Source organism: Eublepharis macularius, chromosome 5, assembly GCF_028583425.1.
Source record: "Eublepharis macularius isolate TG4126 chromosome 5, MPM_Emac_v1.0, whole genome shotgun sequence".
Lineage (NCBI taxonomy): Eukaryota > Metazoa > Chordata > Lepidosauria > Squamata > Eublepharidae > Eublepharis > Eublepharis macularius.
Window position 1 is genome coordinate 41,017,995 of NC_072794.1, and position 19,450 is coordinate 41,037,444.

Genomic DNA, 19,450 nt, shown 5'->3' on the forward strand with positions numbered 1-19,450 from the left:
CTATAGACCTTACTTACCAAAAATATGATTACAAAAGCAGCTTGATATGACAATGTTTGAAAGATACAAACGATGATTTCTGGAGAGAAAATCTTGATTAAAATCAACAGTTGCTTCCATCTTTCCATTCGTTTTAATAACCCTGTTAAAAACAAAGTAAACATTCAGAAGAACAAAATAGCATGCATTTTCCTGCTGTGCTGGAAAAGAACATCATTTCCCCAGGTGACATAGAACATGCTTCGTGCATGTGCCTTCCCCCATGGTGCCTTTCCCCCTGGCCAGGTGAGAGATGGGGGGCAGGGGATGGGGACCCCCATTGGGGGGATGGTATCCCTACCGAACAGGACATGGAATAAACTCATACCTGAAATTTGTCAGGAAAATTCAGCCCCCTTTGGTAAATGACTAAGACAGTATTGGAAGAGGAAGACTAACAGTGTTCCTTGCTCAGGTTTCAAAGGGGAAAAAAACGGATAGATTGAATTACAGAGAAGTCAGGGATCTGTTAACCCCTTACTCTTTACCATCTTATGTTATCCTTTGATGTGTAGCTTGCTATTCTCAGAATTTCCTCTTCATGACACCTCATCTTCCTCTTTTCCTCACTAGCTCCATCTATCCTCTCCATCTTGCACCATGGATACAGGAATCACCCTGAAATCCACTGACATCTTTCTATTGCTCCTCTTTACTATTCAGTATGGAGTTCCTACAATAAAGAATTCATTTCTTTTGTAAACCTTGATGGGCAGGACAATCCTAAAGGTTGGGGGGTTGTACTGAAAGCACCCTGGAAGCCAACTAAGAGTTATGATGGTGTGTCCCAGAATTATGCTTTCTCACACAGAGAGACACACCCCTACAACAGTGCAGCAGCCCGGCGCCACTCCATCCAGGTCCTCAACTGGCGCCCAGCCATGGTGGCTGGGCACGGTCATAACTGGGACATTTATCCTTGCGCCAGCAGTCCTGGGGTGGGCCAGGGGGCAAGTTAGTCCACTCTCTAAGCTGTCCCAGGCACGAGAATGCCCCTGCAGCGGCAGAAAGTTATGCCATGAAAAATGACAGCGTAGCCCATAGGCTCCCATTTTGGGGAAAAGTCGCCTCCCCTCTGGCCACAACCAAGCAGTCCAGCAGAGCACAGGATGCCAACTACTACAGCAACCAATTTGCTTATGCCACCACCAAGTCCCCTCCACAAAGGCCAATCAGCCCCACCACCCACTTTACATACTGTAACTTCCCAGTGGGATGTGGCCAAAGGCTCTGTCCAAGAGCCCTCTGCTGTGGGGATTTAGAGCACGAAGCAGGAAAAAGTGTACCTGGTAGCAGGGCAAGAATGCACAGGGGGAACTTTGTGAAAACCGGGTTGTAACTTGCACTCACATACAGGAGGAGAACTGAGTCCAAAATGTTTAACTAACAACCTGCACCCAAGTTGCCTTACAGGTTTCCTGTCTCCTGAGTTCCAGTTTCGGTAGGGATGAAGGCACACCCACAGGTAAGAAGGGGCCCTGGTTTGCTTATTCACACCAGGCTACCCTCTGCCTGCTCTGCACTCCACCCCCATCCTTGCTACTGCAGTTGAGGTTTGCTGGCAGGTGTGTGTGCATTCGGCCCATGCCTGTCAAAGAAGAAGTCGCCCAGGGAGCCATACTTGATGCAGCTGTTTTGTGGGGAAGAGCTTCTAGCATCCAGCCCTCAGCTGGGCTACCCCCCATGGGAAGAGGAGAGAGTGCGGCCATGGGTTGAGGTGACTGGGAACTTGCTCTTGTAACTCCCCTGCAATGGCGGGCACACCACACTTTGACTGTCTTCCTCATAGGACCAGCGTTCCAAGCAGCTATGGGAGCCAAACGTCCAGGTGTAGATGAGGATCACTTTCTTGCCAAAGGGGCATCCATCATCTGGTTGCTGGTGTCATCCATGACGATGGACCAGCTGCTGCTGGCCATAGACATCTTCCCAGGACATGGCAGACCAGGCTGTGGCTTGCTCGAGAGCACCTCAAACTGGATGAGCCTCCGACTCCTGCTCTCCCCATCCACCATCTCCAGAGGGTCCTTTCCATCCAGCAAGCAACATTTTTGCCCCAGTGTGGGGAGACCAGCCAGCAGCTATGAGAGGACACACAGTGATCACCCAGCAGGGCAAGCTCAAGAGCAGTTTTTGCCAGGATGCTCCCCTTATCTGCATAGAGAAATCCTTTGAGGCAACCAGGGGGTCGGGCAGTGGGTTAACCCCTTCACATCTACATGTGCATGGCCAGATGGGGGAGGCCAGCCCTGTCCAGCTGGACATGTGATACCAGCACAAGAGGGTATCACACGTCCATGGGTGATATGGCTGGAAAAACGGCTCCCACACATGCAGGGAGGGTTCAGCAACCCAGGCCTCATCAGGTGGCTCAGCATGCTCAGCAGTACCGGAAGGCCACAGGCCCATGATCAGTGATGGGCTCTGCCCCAGATGGCTCCCCCCCCCGGCCAAGGCCCTTGATGTGGGTGTTGTTGTCATGTGGCCCCTAGATGCCTGCTATCTGGGGGTGGGGGTGGGGTGGGGGTGTTGATAGGCAGTAGGGATTGTGGCCCGCACATTGGCTGTGCCTTTGGTGGCCACTCATGGGCCTATCATGGGGCAGAGTGGCCATTAGGGGATGTTGGTGGGGTTAACAGGGAAATGGCAGGATGTATGCTTCTTGCTGCAGCCACACCTTGCCTTGCTGGACTCAGCCACTAACTTGTGCAATAACAAAGGGCAAATACGGATAAAGTTACCAATAAAGACAAACGTCCCCGTATGGGAAAGTAAACAAATTAAACCACTATTTATGTCAGGTGTGAAAACACCAACGAGATCAAAGTGTCGTAATACATAAACACAAATTATGCCTGTATTTGGCATGCAATGGAACTGTAAGGATGGATACACTCTCCTCCAATTACAGATTAACCAGTCCATAAACACAAAACACCATAATTAGTCCTGGTGTGACTTCTTTTGTGGTGGAATTAGTCCTGGTGTAATTTCTTTTGTAGTGGAAAATATTTGAATGGTGATCCCCACAGAAGCGGGATGAAAATAAATGATGATAATCTCCCAACAGGATTCCGGATGTTTTCCTGTTTCACTGCATTCTTGTTCACGGGAATTGCTTCTCTGTAATAAACATCAAGAACATAATGACCTCTATCTGCCACCTATTTACAACAGGATTCTAAGCATGTGTTTACTCACTCGGTTCCAGCTGGCAAATTTCACGACCGCATCTCATGCTTGGTCAAAGGCTGGTGCAGAAACGCTCTACAAGCTGAGTATTTAACATAAATCATAAGGTGAAATCTTAAAGTTACAGTTCCCATTTGCACAGTTCCCATTTGCCACGGCTCCAATGACTTACACTGTTGCAATTCTCAAGTCATTAACAGCAATAGCTCAAAATGATATTACTACACAAACCCTGAATAGTCAATGAGAGTATTCAGACCGAAAGGTCCTAAACAGTCTAGCTCAAAGGTCCAGTATGCCTCCCTTCTCATTAGTCCCTTATTGAAGTCCCTGAATCTTTCCTTTTGAATGACCTGTAGAACTGAGAATCTGAACTGTCTTTCTGTGTTGTGATGGTCCACAAAATGTTGTATGAGGGGTGCATCAAAACATTTGTTCCTTATCCTAGAGATGTGCTCTTGTATGTGCACTTTAATCTGCCTGCTTGTGCTACCGACATAAATGCGTGGGCAGCTGCATTCAATAATGTACACTACCCCACTAGTACTACAGGTGGAGAAATGATTTAAAGGTATCTCTCGACCCGATGTGGAGACCCTAAAGGTCGCCCCCACAGCCACCAGATTACATACATTGCACCTCCCGCACTGGAAGTGCCCTTTAGGACAGGATTCTGTGGTGCTGATATTTGTAAAACGGGAATGGACCAACCTATCTTTCAAATTGGCTGTGCGACGAAAACCTACCGATTGTTGGTCCAAGCACCCAAGTAAATGACACACCAGGTGCCAATGTCTCTTGACGATCCTACTGATGTCCCTAGCCAAATGTGTATAATCAACTCCCCATTTGATGGAAGATTCCATTTGTTTGTGTTTCTCCCTGAATAATTCTGGTCGCTGCCTGTGGGCTGCCCTATGTATTGCCGTGTTGATCACTTGTTCCGGATAACCCTTCATTTGTAATTCTCGGCTCAAGGAGTCTCTAGCTTTATAATAATCTGCTGGTCTAGTGGAATTCCTTTTCAAATGAAGGTACTGGCCATATGGTAAATTGTGTCTCAAATGATGAGGATGATGGGAAGAGAAATGCAGGTATGAATTGCGATCCGTGACCTTCTTAAAGGGACGAATACCTATGTGGTCAGAATCAGTTCTGTAAGTGACCACATCCAAAAAATTGATGGAGTTGATACTACTGCTGGATGTAAATTTGATATGAGGGTGAACATTGTTCATCCATTCGGTGAATATGTCGATGGACGTGCAATCTAAATATATGTAGTACACATCATTAATGTACCTCTTAAAGAGATGAATTTGAGAGTAGAAGGGGTTGACATGCGGGTTCAAAATGCTATCCGCTTCTAATTTGGCCATAAATATATTTGCAATGGATGGTGCTGCAATGCACTCCATTGCCACCCCCTTGATTTGGTAAAAATATTCTTGCTGGAATTCAAAATAATTCTTTTCAATGCAAATGTCTACAAGAGACAAAAGAAACATCACCAAATCATTCTCAAGATCTCCCTGATGTAATGCTAACACCACCACGTTTTTAATGTCACCATGTGGAATGGATGTGTATAGGGCTGTCACATCCATGGTTAACATCATGGCACCAGGAGGTAGCTATTTGCCCTCCACTAATTTAATGAACTCTCTTGTGTCCTTGATGTAGGTGTCCATACTCAGGACCACAGGCTGTAAATAATGGTCCACAAACTGTGCCGGTGGCTCCAAGACTGAATTGCTTCCAGATATAACAGGCCTACCTGTGGGGGAGAAACCCCCTTTATGAATTTTTGGTAGGATGTAGAAGCAAGGGACACGTGGAGTTGTATTTATCAAAAATTTGCAATTCATTACCTGGGTGCTTGGACCCACAATCAGTAGGTTTTCGTCGCACAGCCAATTTGAAAGATAGGTTGGTCCATTCCCGTTTTACAAATATCAGCACCACAGAATCCTGCCCTAAAGGGCACTTCCAGTGTGGGAGGTGCAATGTATGTAATCTGGTGGCTGTGGGGGCGACCTTTAGGGTCTCCACATCGGGTCGAGAGATACCTTTAAATCATTTCTCCACGTGTAGTACTAGTGGGGTAGTGTACATTATTGAATGCAGCTGCCCACGCATTTATGTCGGTAGCACAAGCAGGCAGATTAAAGTGTGCATACAAGAGCACATCTCTAGGATAAGGAACAAATGTTTTGATGCACCCCTCACCCAACATTTTGTGGACCATCACAACACAGAAAGACAGTTCAGATTCTCAGTTCTACAGGTCATTCAAAAGGAAAGATTCAGGGACTTCAATAAGGGACTAATGAGAAGGGAGGCGTACTGGACCTTTGAGCTAGACTGTTTAGGACCTTTTGGTCTGAATACTCTCATTGACTATTCAGGGTTTGTGTAGTAATATCATTTTGAGCTATTGCTGTTAATGACTTGAGAATTGCAACAGTGTAAGTCATTGGAGCCGTGGCAAATGGGAACTGTAGCTTTAAGATTTCACCTTATGATTTATGTTAAATACTCGGCTTGTAGAGCGTTTCTGCACCAGCCTTTGACCAAGCATGAGATGCGGTCGTGAAATTTGCCAGCTGGAACCGAGTGAGTAAACACATGCTTAGAATCCTGTTGTAAATAGGTGGCAGATAGGGGTCATTATGTTCTTGATGTTTATTACAGAGAAGCAATTCCCGTGAACAAGAATGCAGTGAAACAGGAAAACATCCGGAATCCTGTTGGGAGATTATCATCATTTATTTTCATCCTGCTTCTGTGGGGATCACCATTCAAATATTTTCCACTACAAAAGAAATTACACCAGGACTAATTCCACCACAAAAGAAGTCACACCAGGACTAATTATGGTGTTTTGTGTTTATGGACTGGTTAATCTGTAATTGGAGGAGAGTGTATCCATCCTTACAGTTCCATTGCATGCCAAATACAGGCATAATTTGTGTTTATGTATTACGACACTTTGATCTCGTTGGTGTTTTCACACCTGACATAAATAGTGGTTTAATTTGTTTACTTTCCCATACGGGGACATTTGTCTTTACTGGACTCAGCCACTAGCCTAGCTCTCCCATGAAGGTCTGTAGGGAGCAGATGAGGGGTGCTACAGGAACGTACCAGCAACACAACAGGCCTTGGGATTGTGTTGTTAGACGTTAAGTGTAAGTTTGCACACTCAGTGTACACTCAGACGCACAAGCACCTACACCCCCATGTTTCTCTGCAAACTATGCAACTCTGCTAATAGATTGATTTTAAATTTGATAATTAACTGGTAAACAAAGGATTGGATCCTGTGCTTCCGTGAACTAGTGAGTTCATAAAAGGAGTTTTTTCAGCTTCCCATTCCCAGCACTTTCCATCCCAACCCCTTACATTTGCCCAAAAGCTGCTCCTGGGGGCAGGGAGGAGAGCTGGAAAAAAGGGTGAGATGCCGCGTCTAGTTACAGCAAGCAGCAGGATTCACAGAAAGTGCGTGGGCAAAAACAGCAAACTCTAAAAAGGACCAAGACTTTGCAGGTGGAGAGATCTCAGATCCTTGCTGGCCAATGATATATTGTGTTTTCTCTAGGTTGTTCCTAGTCTGTCTCTCTGCATTTGTGCACATTCACATTAAGAGAGCCTCTGTGGAAGAAAGGAAAACCTGACCTTTCCCTCCATTTCCCCATCAGACTGTAACAGCACATGTCTATACTCTCCAGCTCTTTCCTATCATTCATTCACATTTCCCCCTCCTGAAGTTGTGTGTTGTGTTTTTGCTTCTGTGCAGAAGCACAGGCTCTGTGATGTGTAGGCGTCTTTGCACTAGTATTTATCCAGGTTATCAGGATGACGCTGTCAGCATTACATTGCTATAAGACTACAGGCACTTAGTGGATGATGCAATACAGCATGATCTCTGAGGCTTCCTGATAGCTGCATGTGCCTGACTGAACTAGTTAGGTCTGGTTCCTCCCCTGCCTGGATGATGCAATACAGGAGGGGATAGATGACTCAGCATGACTACTGATTGGATAATCGTCACTGCTGATATGTATATAAGTGTGTATGCTCTGTATAGTCTCTCTCTGCTTTAAAAACAGACTGGCCGGTGCAGCACTTTGTCTGATAGAACAAAGTATTGGATGACTGTGGACTGTATGTTCTGTAAATAAATGTAAATAGTATTGTCGAAGGCTTTCCCAGCCGGAAACAGAGAGATCTCTGTCTTTTGGTGCTACACCTCTGAAGATGCCAGCCACAGCTGCTGGCGAAACGTCAGGAACTACAATGCCAAGACCACGGCAATACAGCCCGGAAAACCCACAACAACCATCAAATGTAAATAGTTTTTGCACTAGCCTTTACTGGTGTGTGTGACTCTGCTTTGCTCGCCTGCAGCCTTGGTGCTGGGATGCACGTACACTGATAGACACATGATTGGTGTTGCTGCTATTTCACTGATACAAACTGCTGCCACATCTCCCAGAAGGGGATATTCCTGTGTGATGTCTGGTGAGGGGGCGCTAGTGGAGGTGATCCTGGGGTCACAAGGAGGCTCTGAATCTCCTTGAGAACTTGAGAGAAAAGAAAATTCAGCAACGGGGTAGCAATATGCTGTGAGAGTGTAGCAGCTCTAATCAGCTACAAAAAGGGAAAAAATGATGGAAAAAAATTAAGGTGCATCTCATGACAGCCTTAAGAGAAGGCAGGAGAGTTAAAGCCCAGGTCATCCGCTCCAGAAGAGCTCTCCAAGGGCCTACAAGAATTCTACTGTTTTATTGTTTGGATCTCTTATTTTGTATTTTAATGCTTTATATTGTAAACTGCCTAAATGCCTGGGCAAAGAGGTATGTGTAAATGGAGTAGTTATGCGAGTTAGTATTTAAATAATAAATGTTGCAGATTGGGGTTCTAGGTGGCAGCCAGATCAGAAAAATTTGGAGAATTCTGACATAAATCTGAAAATGCAATCAATTGATTTACACAAGGGAATTTTTCTGCTATTGGGATTTAAAAGTAGCATACGTACAGGGATACATCTTGGATATTCCAGCCTGCCTTCTATACATCATGCTCTGAAGGGAGGGGAAGATGGGACTCAAGTGATAACATTATGCAGGCCCAGGAAGTGCTCCTGGGATTCGCGCCTGGCCAATCTAGACCCCTAAATGGGCTGAATCAGCCTGCTGTGAAGCTCAGGAGCACTCCTGGGGCCTACACAATGACATCACTCTTGAGAGTGTTGTTGCTGCACTGCACTGGAAGCACATTTCAAGTGAATGGGGGAGAGGCTGGGAGTAGGGAATCCCCTGCCTCCACTGGGAGAATGGCAACCTTACTAGGAGCACCTTCTTCAGGGGGCCATAAAATTGCACCCCATTTTCCAATTCACTTGAAATGGTGGGTGGTATTTAGCGGAGAGGAAGCTTGGTGTTATTTAGTGAAAAAAACTGCTATTCCAGAAACCTCTTAGAACCCCCCACCATAGGATATAACGGCCAGACATCTGACCCAACATGACTTTCCAATGTGATAAACACACTCATGACACTATGAACAGATGGATGGGGTGGCCATGGGAAGCCCTCTCAGCCCAGTTATAGCAAACTTCTACATGGAACATTTTGAAAAAACAGCTCTAGAAACAGCACCCCACAAACCTAGTGTCTGGTTCCAGTTTCTGTACATTTAGCATTTGGTGCCATGGTGAGGAAGAATTGACGGAGTTTTTAAACCACTTCAACAACAACCACCTGAACATACAATTCACAATGGAGAAAAAAATCGAGGGTAAACTCCCATTTCTGGATACCTTGGTCATCCGCAAAGCAAACTTTCACTTAGATCACAAGCTCTACAGGAAACCAACTCACATGGATAGGTACTTACACAAAAACTCCAATCACCACCCTCGACAGAAAAGAGGCATAATGAAAACATTAGTAGACCGTGCAAGATGGATATGTGAGCCGCACTTTCTCAACAAGGAAATTAATCATCTAAACCAAATGGCTACTCCAGAAATGAAATCAGAAGAGCAATTAAACCCAGGATAAATCAAACAACTAAGGAAAAACAGTCTCCCACAGGAAAAGTGTTTTTGCCATATATCAAAGGAATCACTGACCAGATGGGAAAGCTTATGAAAAAGTACAACCTACAAACAGTATTCTGACCCACCAGAAAAATACAGCAGATGCTACGATCAGCAAAAGATAGTAGAGACCCTCTCACCTCTGCAGGAGTGTACCGCATACCCTGCAGCTGTGGACAAGTTTCCATTGGGACCACACAGAGCAGCATCCAGACAAGAATAAAAGAACACGAAAGACACTGCAGACTTGGCCAACCTGAAAAATCAGCAGTGGCTGAACATAGCCTAACTCAAACAGGACACAGTATCTTATTCCAGGACACCAAAATACTGGATAACACTTCCAACTACTATGTCAGATTGCACAGGGAAGCCATTGAAATTCACAAGCATAAGCAAAACTTCAACAGGAAAGAAGAGACTTTAAGAATGAATAGAGCATGGTTTCCAATTCTGAAAAACACCAGGCTAACAAAAGACTCTACAACCCACAATAGCCGTGCAGAGAAGATTAGCATATCAAGCACCAATCCATATGCAAAAGAACCTCCTCAGGATACAGTGAAGCATTAGCACTCCATTAGCATTTCACACCCTGGGAAACCCTTACAGGATGACACAACCCAACCCACCTTTCTGAGTAGATATAAATCACCTGCAAACATCTCCACAGTTTGACACTGAGAGATCCCTGTCTTTCGGTGCCACACCTCTGAAGATGCCAGTCACAGCTGCTGGCGAAAGGTCAGGAACTACAGTGCCAAGACCACAGCAATACAGCCCGGAAAACCCACAACAACCAACACTCATGACGTTTAATGAAAACAATACTCCTTGCTTTTCTGAAATTATGATACAGAATCAAAACAATTTTATAAGTGCCCAATATTTTACTTGTTAGAAATGTTTTAATTGTTGTTTTTTATGTCTTTACATGCTTTCAAGCTCTGGGTTTATCTGATTTAACGATGTGTTTAATTTTTATAAAGTAGATTTAATATGATTGTTTTAATTTGTTAGCTGCCCTGGTGGCCGGTGAGGGCAGAAAGGAGGGATATAAATTTTGAAAGCACTTTAAAAAAAATTGTGAAGTTGTTTTAAATTGTATTACAACTAGGGGTGTGCAAAGGCACACCGTTTCGGGTTTCCATTTCGGAAACAGCAAAACCCGAAACGGCTAGCTGTTTCGGGTTTAGCGTTTCGGATATCGATTCGGGTTGTTTCGGGTTGTTTCGGGTTTTCAATGGGAAAATGCCTCCGTCTTCCCGGACGCCTGGAGGAGGCATTTTCCCACTGAATCAAGTCACAATTGGTGGGGACCTTCCTATAACTCCTCTCTAACAACCCCCCAAGTTTCAGACCGATTGGACTTTGGGGGGCCATGTTATGGCCCCCCAAACCAGGTCCCCCTATCCTCGCCTAAGAAAGGGGAAAGTGAGCGTATTTTTAGCTTGCTGCTGCTAATCTTCTTCATTATTTCCTATGGGGAAAAATGAAGAGGCAGGCTTGTCTTGCCAGGGGCGGCATTTTGCATGCAAAATGCCCCCGAACCCTCTGGGGCCCTTCTTCCACCTCTACTCCCACCCCCACCAAGGCTCAGCCTGCTCCCACTAGGGGGGGTCATTTCATGGCCTCCCCAAGTAGGTGCTCTTTTCTCCACCAATTCCACCTGGGGGAGGCTTGTCTTGCCAGGGGTGGCATTTTGCATGCAAAATGCCCCCCAACCCTCTGGGGTCCTTCTCCGACCTCTACTCCCACCCCCCATCAAGGCTCAGCCTGCTCCCACTTGGGGGGGCATTTCATGGCCTCCCCAAGTAGGTGCTCTCATCCCCCAAAGTCCACCCCCTACAGCCCCACACAAACCAAATTTCCCCCCAGCAGCCACACACAGACCCAAATCCCCACATTAGCCCCTCACTGACCCAAATCCACCCCCAGCTGCCCCACACCCATAACCCCAGGAACAGGCTGGCCAGCCCTCCCCCTTTGTTCCCTATGCTGGGAACTTCAAAACTCTCTTTCCCAGGGCAATTCCGCACAGCCCAGGGGTGCCACAATGGTGGGCACACTTCTGAGTGCCAACTTGTCCCTGGGAAAGAGCACCTGACACACAGACAACCACCCCCTGACACTCCCACCACCTACAGAGAAGGCTGGCCAGCCTCCACCATTGTTCCCTATGCTGGGAACCAACCTCACAGCAAAGAATGAAGCACACACACACACAATGATTCAAGTTTAAAAAACTTTATTTTCTCACTTTCAAAGTACAATAGGTCAACACATCACGGCAAATCACACTAACCGTCCCCCACACAAGGACAACACAATTCACTACACATCAGAGAATCTTTAAAAAAAATTTTTTTTAACAAACTCTAAATTTTTGAACGGATTCAGGTTACATAGTAGGAGGGCACAACAGGGCATGGAAAAAGAAGTCCACTAGACAAAATTAACATAACTACTAGCTTCATACAGCAAAACCACAAGACCTTTCAAAAACTCCTCATGAACAGCTTAAATTTACACAGCAGTAGGGCACAAAAGGGCATGATAACAGCATGCTTGCAGTGAGTCACACTACCCAAACATAACACAACTCAATAAATATCAGACAATCACCAAAGCTTCAAAACATCTGTACAAGATGTGTGTAACACAGCAGGAGGGCAAAATGGGTCAAAAACACTTTCGTTCTTGAACAGATTTAGGTTACACAGTAGCAGGGCACACCCACAGGCAGGTCAGCATTGTCTTGGTCAGAAAACAACACAACTATCATGAAATAAAAAACTTATTTGCTTAACCCCTCAACACCTCCGCCATAACAACAAAAAACCATACAAAGACTTTTTCTGTTTCAAAATTTCTTTATCTCTATGCGCGTGAGCCCATCTCCCAACCATACCTCCATAACCAAACTTAATGGGGGGAAACCACTGCAACAAGGTCCAGCAGAACCAATGTCATTTCCTGCAGCTATGCTTTCAGTTCAGCCACAAAAAGCTGGACTGGGCACTGCCAAGGCACTGCACAGTGGTATTTCTGGAGCACTGTTGCAGAGGTTTCCCCCCACCCCCACACCAGCCTCAGCATTTACCTGGAAACATCTACGAGAGATCGTCATTGGCTGGTGCCCAGCCCCAACTCTTCCCGCATTCTCCCCCCCCCCCCCAAGCAAACCAAACAGTAACATTTCAACTTTTTTTTTTTGGTGTTTTTTTTTATAAATGAACATTTCAACTTTGAAAAAACATTATTACAATTTTTTGGGGTTTTTTTTCTTTTTTTAAATGAACATTTCAACTTTGAAAAAACATTATTATAACTTTTTTTGGTTTTTTTTTATAAATGAATATTTAAACTTTGAAAAAACATGATTACAATTTTTTTTGGTTTTTTTTTTAAATGAACATTTCAACTTTGAAAAAACATTATTATAACTTTTTTTTAAATAAACATTTCAACTGTGTAAAACATTTTAAACATTCCAAACAGCAGGATCTGACATTTTCCCATTCCCTAATCCCCACCTAAGCAATCCCTATCTAAACTATTTCCTCCCTCCAGTGGCAATCCATGTTTCTGGGGCATTATTTTTCAGAATAAATTTGGTCCCACAGGGTCTGTCTCAGTGCTGGGAGATATTTTGAATTCCCTTGGGGGGGGGCTTTCAAATTTCTGGGTGGATTCCCTTTGCCACTGGTTCCTAACCACCCTCCCTCTACTGGCCGGTTTTAACTGCATCTACAGGTTTTTATGCAGGGGAGAGCGCGATTCCAAAGGATTGGACTCGCAGAGGATGCAGGCCACAAGTTGGGCTCACCTCAGTCACTCTGGAAGTCCAGTCCTGAGAAATCGAAGAGGCGAGAGTTGACCTTCAACTGCTCGACTCTCCGTGGGAGAAGGCGAGTGTGATGTGGGCCGACAATGTCGCCCGCATGAGAAAACACGTGCTCGCTCTCCATGCTCATTGGAGGGCATGAGAGCAGCCGCTGCGCCTCGAGGGAGAGGTCCGGCCAGACCGACTCCTTCTTGGCCCAGTAGCTGAGCGGATCGGTGGAGAGCGGCTCGCAGGGCTCCGCGAGGTAGTCCCTGACCATTGCCTCCGCCAGATCCTCTCTCATGGTCCTCACGACCCCAGAGGGGACAAGGGCCCACCGGAGCAGCTCCATCTCCATCAGCACTCCGGTGGTGGCTGCGGGGGAGGGGGCCTGCGCAGAGGGGGGCGTCAGAGGGACCCGCACAGCAGGGCCCCTCTTGCGTCCCCCCTGTTGACAGGTGTCCCCTCTCGGCCTGCCTGCACCTCACCCAAGAGCAGAGCCCGTCTCTGGCTCGGGTGAGGTTCCCGTCCCGCACGGCGAAATTGCCCTTTATGCGTGGGTCACACATGGTCGCCAACATGTATGACTCGATCTGCGTGAGAGAAGTTAGCCTGGCAACTATGCCATGATGCAGCCTTCTCACCAGTGCGCTCACCGCTGGAACAAGGTCAGCACGGGGTGCGACCTGGTCTGCAAGGGTGGCCAGATTCCTCTGGAGCGTGTGCACCGGGGGAATGACCAGACGGAGGGTCGCCGTGTCTGACGAGACCGCCCCAGTGAAGTCCTTGAAGGGCTTCAGGACCTCCACTGTCTGGGTGACGGTGAGCCAATCCTCCCGGCTGAACTCACCCACCTGACTCGCACCGCGGTTCTCGGAGAGCCACGTGTGGAGTGCGGCCTGCTGCTCCACCAAGCGCTCAAGCATGGCACAGGTGGAGTTCCAGCGAGTGCTTACGTCAGTGATCAGAGCGTGCTCCGGCACACCTGTCCTGACCTGTGTCTGGCGCACTTCGTGCGTGGCTTTCACGCTGCGCGAGAAGTGACTCGTGAGCCTCTGACATTTCTGGATCAGTAACTGGAGTTCATGAGTCCGGGTATCAAGGGGTTCCTTCAAGGAGCCCAACCCCAGCGCCTCTCTCCCCACTAGGTGAAGTTTGTGAGCCGCACAGTAGACGCACTCTCAGCTCACTAGATGTGCCACTGCCCTCATGTTCTTGCCACCGTCCGTCACCATGCATCCCATGGTGGCGGGTCCCTGGCCTACCCACTCTTCCAACTGTCTCCTCAAGGTGGCAGCGATGTTCTCCGCCATGTGGGACACGTCGAGCACCTCGGCGTGAAGCAAGGCCTTACAGTAGCTGGCCCGGCGGTCTCCCATCCTTCCCTGGCTAGCTGTGCTAGGCACCTCCCCCCGGGCCCCCACCCAGAACCACTTCAGGTTCCCACCAGTGAGCAGTAAGCGAGAGGTACGCTTGCTGCACACTTGGGCAGGTCTAGATGTCAGATGTGAAGTACACAGTTCTCCTGGCAACGCGGGACAGCTGTGCCTTCACATGGTCCCTGGCAGCCCTGTAAAACGAGGGCACCACCGATCTGCTCAACGTCATGCGAGCAGGGACAGCGTACCAGGGAAAGAAATCGTGCAGCAGCCCTGAAAAGCCAAAGTCTTCTACTATGGAAAACGATCCTCAGAGGAAACTGGGGTGGACCGCCCCAGGGGGGGGGAGTCTCACGGGCAGTTCCTCCAACATCCTCCGGGTTCCTGGGGTGATTGTGAGGGATGGAAAAGTCACATGCTCCACGTCCATCCCAGGAGACACCACATGCTTCCCCCTCCTCCAGCAGCTGGCTCGCAACCACTGGAGGAGGAGGAGCCTCAGCAGCAGGCCCCTGCCCAGTGCCAGCCCCTGCCTCACGCACCTGGGTTTGGGGTGGCCCTCCAGCAGCTGCCTCAGGAAAGAGAGCCTTGCGAACCCTCTTCCTGTCACCAGAAGCCAGGCTGGTGAACGGCAGCAGCGCAGGGGAGGGCCTCCTCTGCTCAGATGGGGGGGCTGCCGCAGCAGTCCCCCTCTCCCTCCCCTCCTCCCGTCTAGATTTCTCCCTAGCCTTTCCCCCGGGGCCCCTCTCTGCTTTCCTCTCTGACATACTTTCCCCTCCCGAAATCTACACTAACTAATCAGAAAACCTTGGGAAAACAAAGGTCAACTTTGTTTTCGAGACCTAAGTTACCTGCTCTAAATCTGTGCTTCTAGTGGCTCTGTGACTTGGAGATGAACAAACAAGAGCCTTTTTAAGCGACCCTATTTATGTCAGGGAACCTGAGCCTGCCAAACAGCTGAATTCCTCTGGAATTGAGCTGGCCCTAAACCCCAATAACAGGTGACAGCTTTAGACACTCACACACTAGTATGCCTGGGCTGGCCTGGCACCACCATGGGTGCCAGAGATGGGCAGTGGAACCCTAGTTATGGGGGCACTAATGGGAAGCCTATTGACAGCTATTCCAAATTTGTATATATATAGAATTCAAACCTAACTCTCACTCACTAATGCTTTTCCTGCTGAGTCCCTATTTAGTTTTTTTTTTTTTAAACTACGCTTGGTTTCCCTATCGATTACGTTGAGGGCAATTAGCCACTGAATACCTACCAACTGGCCTACCTACCTAAGACACTATTTAGTGGGAACAATGTTTCTGTGGTGTGTCGGTATGGGGTGTGGATGTGATGGTCTGAAAATGTGCCTCCCCCCTCCCAAGCTAGCAAGAACCCACCCCTAAGCCCACCCAAATGTAAACCCAGACTCACTCACCAGTCCGGCAGTCCAGCGATGTTCAGGCGGTCTTGCAGCTGGTCCTCCTCTCCTCCGCGATGCTGTCAAGAAAGGTGGAATGTTAACAGAGTCAATAACACACGCTGCACACACAACCCCCAAAAGTCAAGGCCCTGATCTGCTTTGGGCCTAGACAGTCATGAAGCCATTGTGAGGAAGCAGTGCCAGAGTTAAAAGTCACGTGGCATGGAGGACCCCCCCCCCAGAAAAACTAGGGCCAAGCAGTGGTAAAACACAACACATCCACCCTGCAGAGCAGGCCTGTGCGTAGGCCTGAAGCTGGCACACTCATTTTTTAGTCCTGGGAAACAGTAGATCAAGCCCACCCCACACTCAAGCATAACAAAGGAAACATTAAAGAAAGGAAGCACAACAATCAATACTGAACCCCCCCAACCCCCATACAAGAAAATGCCCCCCTAGCCCAAGCCATAAAGACCAAAGTAAAGCATATGCTAGCAGATTGCCACAGCAGCAGTAATAAATTCAAAAAACAATTTTTTTAAAAAACCCTACCAGTCCTCCTCTCCAGATGTCCAGCAGCAAAGTTGATCCTCCACATGCAGAGGTCTCCAGGCCGATGTCCTCCAAGTGCAGTCCAGTCCAGAAGAGGTCTGGACTGCACCCCGTGCTGCGTGTGAGTGCCAGGCCAGCCAGCAAAAAGGCACCAAAGCCAGAGCAGCAGGCCTGTGTGTAGGCCAGAGGCTGGCACACTTGTTTGAGAGCCTGGTGGGAAGCATTGGATGAAGGGGACCAGAAACAGCAAAGCAAGACACACCAATCCAGTTTGTGAAGCATAATTGTGAGAGCCAGCCAGCAGAAAAGCACCAAAGCCACCCAGCAGAGCTTCTGGCCTGTGTAGGCCCAAAGCTGGCACACTCATTTTTTAGGCCTGGGAAACAGTAGATCAAGCCCACCCCACACTCAAGCATAAGGAAACATTAAAGAAGGCAAGCACAACAACCAATGCTGAACCCCACCCCCACCCCCAAACATTGTCCTCTTCTGCCCAACCTGTCCCACCAGGCCATGCCAAGAAAGACTAAACTGAAGCATCTTTTTGCAGAGGCAGGCCACAGCAGCACATTGCCCAGCATCAATAAATTTACAAAAATTAAAAAAGGCCTACCAGGTCTCCTCTCAGGATGTCCAGCACAGTTGATCCTCCAGGCAGATGTCCTCCAGGTGCAGTCTCTCTCCTCTCTCGGTCAGCAGCAGCAACAGAACTGTTCCAAACCAGTCTTGCCCCAAATTTAAATCCCCTGCTGCAGCCTCAGCCAAATATTTGAATCTATTGGCTGGCAGAAGGATGCAGCAGTGGGATTGGTGACTCCTAAAGTCCCCCCTCCCTTGCCTGTTAATTTTGGCTGGAATCTCAGATTGCTGGCATATTGCTTTGCAAATGCAAAGTGCAATGCTAATGCACCTTGCATTTGCAAAGCAAATGATTCCCTCCTATGCAAGAGGGGTGAGGGGTGAAAGAAGGAGTGAGTCACTCACTCCTTCTCCCCCCCTCCCCTCTTCTAAGAGCCTGCAGGAAGCTTTAGCTTCCAGAAGGATTTTGCTAGACGCTTGCAAATGCAAACGCCTAGCAAAAACAAAATGGCGATTCTCGGAACCTGAAACAAAACCCGAAACAACCCGAAACGTTTCGGGTTTTGTTGTTTTGGGTGACCCGAAACGTTTCGGGTTTCCTGAAACGTTTCAGATAACCCGAAACAACCCGAAACAAGTTTTTTTCGGGTTCCTGAAACCCGAACTGCACACCCCTAATTACAACTATTCTGCAGATCCATGATCTGACACTGCACACTCTTTCTTCCAATGTTTGCTGAATTCACCTGATAGAAAAAAAGCAACTTACAAAATAGGTGCTTTCTTTGGTAGGTTTCAGTATCAATGTATTGATATGTCATTTTCAGTTTATTCTTTTTTTCATACTTATTGTGTTCGCATTCTACTTATTTTCTTTGCTAGTTTTCCCATTTTATCATATTTTAATCCTAGTTTTATATCATTTGTACACAACTAATGCAAAAATAGGAGTAAATTTTATCAGTATTTTCAAATTTCATTGGTTTGGACATGAAAGAAAAATGGTCCAGTTTCATCCAATACTAGAAAATGCATCAACAACTGGTATTTTTGAACAGAAATGGCTTTTCTTTAATTTTGATAGCACCACTGATCTCAAGCCTATCTGGGAATAAAAGATGTGTGGCTTTTCTGCCTTGTATTGCATCTATACCTTTCCTCCCTGACTCCTAGTGTGGCTGTGCTAATTCAGTGTTCCCAACTGGATTACAAATACCTTGCTCATTTCTTACAATGCCACCTGGGAAGTGCAGTTCTATCTAGATAAATTTTGAGAATTCACCAACACAGCGAGTGCCTCCAACTGATTAAGGGTGGGTCTGTACAAAAACAAACGCATCACATCCATTCAAAATGCCATTTCATAAGGCTAAATGTCCTGTTCAGAATGACTCTGGGACATAGGTAAGGCCAACAAGGCAATACATTGTGCATGCGATTCTACAAGGACAGGCTAGCTGCCATGCTGGATGCCACCACTGTGCAGACACAAAGCTACGCAAAATACTGCTTGTTTTAAATTGAGAACAAACCATCAGAGTGAGGGGTTCAAGTTAAGAAAATGATGGACATTGTAAACATGGTAAGTTTGATTATTTTGAGCTATTTTTTCACAGAAAAATGAGCTATCTCTGGACTAAACAGAGTATCTAGGTTTTCTATCAGAGGATTGGGGCATCAGTTTGGTGCTGGCAGCCATAAGTAGACATGGGCACGAACCAAAAAAATTAACGAACCAGTGGTTCGCGGTTCGGTGCCAGCGATGATCCTGAGGTTGCAGACCGCAACAGACATTTCCCATTGCCAAACCGGTTCACGGTTTGTGGTTTGTGGGCCGCGGAACAGCCCCCATGGCACTTAGAGAGCCCATATTCCCGAGGAGTCTTTTGCAGGCTCTCCTACAGCCATCACCCAAGTTTGGACAAGATTGCAAAAGGGATCTTGGAGTTATACCCTCTCCAATCCAAGGCCCCCAGGAAAGTCAGTCTCTCTCCCCAAAGGCTAGCAAGTGGCAAGCAAGAGCTCTGTCCTACTCCACTGCTCTCTGAAAGTGAAACCCAGCCTGGGAGCCCACGGCTATTTATAAGCACAGGTCCCATTGAGCAATGCAGGAGGTCTGTGTTTGGCCTTCAGAGCTGCCTATCAGGGTTTGCAGGGATGAGATTGGAGTGCCCATGGCTACAGAACACCTCCTTCCCCCTCCCTCCACTGGGGGTCTTCTCCCAAATTGTAACCGCTTTGCAGCTCCGTGGTTGGAAGGAAGACATGTCAATCAAGGTAAGCTGGGCTTCCATTTGGGTTTCCAGGGCGACAGAAGGAGCGCAGACAGAATTCAGGCATTCCCCCGGCTCCATTTCCA